A 3,963-nucleotide genomic window follows, 5' to 3' on the forward strand; every position below is an offset into this window, starting at 1 on the left:
TGTTTTCGGAAAATCACATCAGTTCTTGTTAGAGGAAGCTAGCTGCAGGCATGTGAAAAAGTCGAAAACAAAGAAAAAGTGAAAAAACAATGTTTCTTTTGCAGCTGATATAGATCTTTTTGTGTACAGTTGGGTGGAATAAGTGAGAGGCATATCTCCAAATTCTATCTTGATTTTCCTTTTGCTTTGATTCTCGTTTGATGACTTGCTCTTTCTGCTGGGGATAGGCTTGTTCGGTTGTTCCCAAGAATTTTGGCTTGATTGGAAAAGGGTTTATATTCAATATTGCCCAAGTCATTTTCACAATGGGGTAAGTCTAGAAGAGTGACATGTTTGGTTTAGGTCATTTTCTCAAGAAAAATCCCTTTAATTTTCTTTTCTTTATTATTTTATGTTTTTATAGGAGATTTAAACATGCACTCCCGCAAGTTGAAGTCGTAAACAAATAGAAGCAATGCCAAGTGGGGCAATTTCCTTGTCCTCGAAACCTTTTTCTTTAAATTCTTTCAAAATTGTCATGCAAAAGCAAAAGCGATTGACCCAACTTCTTCTATTGTTTTGAGATGGAGAATAGTTGAAGAAAAAGCTAATATTAGCATTGTGGTTCTCTTCACCCCCATTTCATTTTCAAAAGGTGTGATCACCCCAAATTTGACTAATCAAATTAATTACCCTAATCGAAGCCATGGGTGGTGAAGCTAAATTAAATTTTCCTTGAAATATCTAAAAGTCAGACGTGGCTGCAACTCTATATACACACAACAAGTCTTACCTTCAAATCTATTGTTTTCAGCCATTTGGAGCAACACCGGATACTCATCGTGTCGTTATTGAAACACCCAACAAATAAATATGAAAAATCAAACACAAAAAGAAAAGAAAGCAAGTGGTAATAGAATGACTCGTGAAACAAGTTAGCTTCGATTTTGACATTTGAATTTGGAGTGTGTGTTAGTGATTTTAGCGGTTTAAAGGACCATGTACTCTAGCAAAGGAAATATCACTTTCCAACATTGTCTTGATTTGTTACCAAGTCCCAAACTGTAACTTGTGAAAAATGTTGAATTGAAGAGTTTCCTAGTAGATTGTTGATTTTTTTCATTTATGAATCTAAAGGGCAAGAAATTAATTAGCCCGTATTGAATTTTGTAAGGTATCTCGATTCAACATAGAGAGAGAGAATAAGAAAAAAAGGGAAGAAAGAGAGCACTAGATTCCCTCCTCACCAAAGATTTACAAGCAAGGAGTTCCTAGTCATACACGGTATACATATATGAAAAACAAGGGGTCATATTCTTATGTCAAGAAAAGGTTTAGGAACACTTTTAACTGTGGCAAAAGTGGGGGAAAACCACAACCTCTCTCTCACATTCCAAGAGTAAAGAAACTTCCAATAGATGGGAACGAATTGTAAGAATTTGCTAACCTAATTGAGCGAGGGAACTATTCATTGTGTGATTGTGAAAAGATGTTGGAACTATAACTTTGTTTTTTTTTTTTTTTTATTTCTCACATGATCTCATTACTGTAGGTGAAGAGAAACTTGAGATAAAAGATAGATTCATTAAGATTTGAACAAAAAGGAGGTGGGCATATAAACTTTTGGAGACAAAGATGTTTCTTTTCTGTGATATTTCTTTCTTGCTTTCTTTATTTTACTTGTTTCTTGGGAGGGTATTGGAAGAAGCTAGATGATGTGAGAAGGCATGGGCTGTGTTTGGGTCAAATTCCACATCTGCTCAACAAACATTATTAAGTGAGGCTATCAAAAGAAAGGCTCTCGCCCCAGTACAACACCACCCACCTCTTTCTCATGGCATATGGATGCATGTCAGTGTTTCTTCCTTTGCCTCCACTTGCCTTGCTGCCCTCATCTCTCTTTTACCTCTCTTCCTCTCTTTCCTGCTATAATTCATGCTTTCCTTCTCATCTATCACCCTTGTTTTTTTTTTATGGCACATATCCCTATTTCAAATCACCCCTAGCTAGCTCTCTGCCTCTCTTTCGGATCTTTACCTAACTTGATAAAAAACCAAACAAAAGAAATTGATAAAAAAAAAGGAGGGGGGGGGGGGGGGAAGGGATAGAGATGATGTTACAAACTTAGCTTACTAGAATCTTTTCTAAATCTTGTTGTTCATGGGTGTATTAATTAAATGGGTTCTCATGTTTCAACTTTCTTATATTTTCCGAGGCAGTTTCAACTCCCTATCACATGCACCATGCACTCTTCTTTTCTCATATCTTTTCAACTTCAAAATCCTCTCTCTCTCTCTCTCTCTCCTCTCTCTCTCTCTCTCTACTTTGATGAGTACATTGCCGATCGAGGAGGGAATATTAAGATATTATTAATATAAAGAGAATGCCTATGTCCCACACATGAATAAGAATACTTATTAATGGTGTTCATAGTGCCAATGCTAAGCAATTAAGCAAGTGTGTGTGATTTGAAACATGAATAATTTGTTTCTAGCAAGTAATACAACTAATTAAATCATTCTTATACTTAATTAATTAAATTGCTTTCATGGCCCTCAAAACTTTTCTTGCTTTATTGTGGAGCAAAGGTGGCAGTGGCAGACATTGAAACTGAATTTCAACATTAAGAAACTGTTTAATTGTGAGAGAAACATGCACAATTGACCTGTAATACTCCATCTAATTAAATTGATAATTAGTTATGGGTTCTAATCTTTGGTTCTTTCTCACCTCTTTTGACCTAAATATAAAAGCTTCCTCATTTTTTCAAATATGTATATATATATATATATATGATATCTATGGCAAGAATTTTCTTTAATCTTCTCTTTGTTTCAAAGTTTTTGCATCCTTTGCCATGATTCATAATTTCCCTTGTGAGTCTTTTAACACAAACCATTTCAAAATGTTTAAATCTAACTTTGTGATAGGTCAGCGATGACATGTGACATATCAAGAATGGTACATAGATCTCATCTCTAGCTCTCCTATTATTTGAAAAAGCATCCAACCACCCAAGTTCACAGTGGCACATAAAGTAGGGCTGAGGATTATTGTTTTGGACACAAAGAAATAATATATAAATAGGGTCCACCAAAATGAAAATGGGACCCAAAAAAAAAACAGATTCTATCTTATATCTCTGACAAAAAGAAGAATTATAGATATTTAATTTTTTCTTCTCTTAAAATTGAAAATACCCAGTAATTTTTTTTCTTAATTAATACTCTAGAGAGCATGTAAATAAGCAACTTCTCTGTTTTTTTGTTCTTTTTTATTTCATGGCACAATGAAGTACCTAAGAAAGGAAAGCAGATTTGGGCCCACTGATAGCATTCTTGGGCTAAACTAATAGCATGAACAAGGGCAGGTACAGCAGTCCCAGACCCATAGTAGCCCCTTGTGATTAGGGCTAAAATTGTCCTCATCACCATGAAAGGGTCCCAACTCTTTCCCAAATCTGAATCGATGTGCATCAGGGATCTTTTTCAACAATTGTACAATATGATGACAGTTGAAATCAAACACGTCATGTGCTCCACATGTGACTTGGGACACATGAACTTCCAAAGTATTTCAGTACAAAATTTAGTACACTTGGATCCATCCCCTCTTGCTCCTCTTTGATGTTTAGTATTTCAATTAATTATCCCCCATGTCTTAATCTTCTCAATATTTATCTAGTTTTTTTAATCACGTTTTCGAGCTGATTACAGTGGATTACGCAACTGCTTACAACTCGATTATATGTGGCAACAACCAAAATTAGAAGGTGGGATTTTCTTAGTTGTGAACATTATAAGAAGACCTACACCATTTACAATTTGAAAATAAGAAAAAGATATTAATAATAAAGCAGATGATGAGGAGATGAACATTTGACACTTCAATTTGTCATCTTCTTTGGTGGTGGTTTTGGGGGTAGAAGAAAAATTGAAGCTTAGCTTAAGCATTTTTCTGCTTCTTAGTTGGATTAGGTTAGGT

The sequence above is a fragment of the Theobroma umbraticum genome, unplaced genomic scaffold (genome assembly GCF_002168275.2).
Source record: "Theobroma umbraticum cultivar Fairchild unplaced genomic scaffold, ASM216827v3 scaffold_30.0, whole genome shotgun sequence".
In the NCBI taxonomy this organism is placed as follows: Eukaryota; Viridiplantae; Streptophyta; class Magnoliopsida; order Malvales; family Malvaceae; genus Theobroma; species Theobroma umbraticum.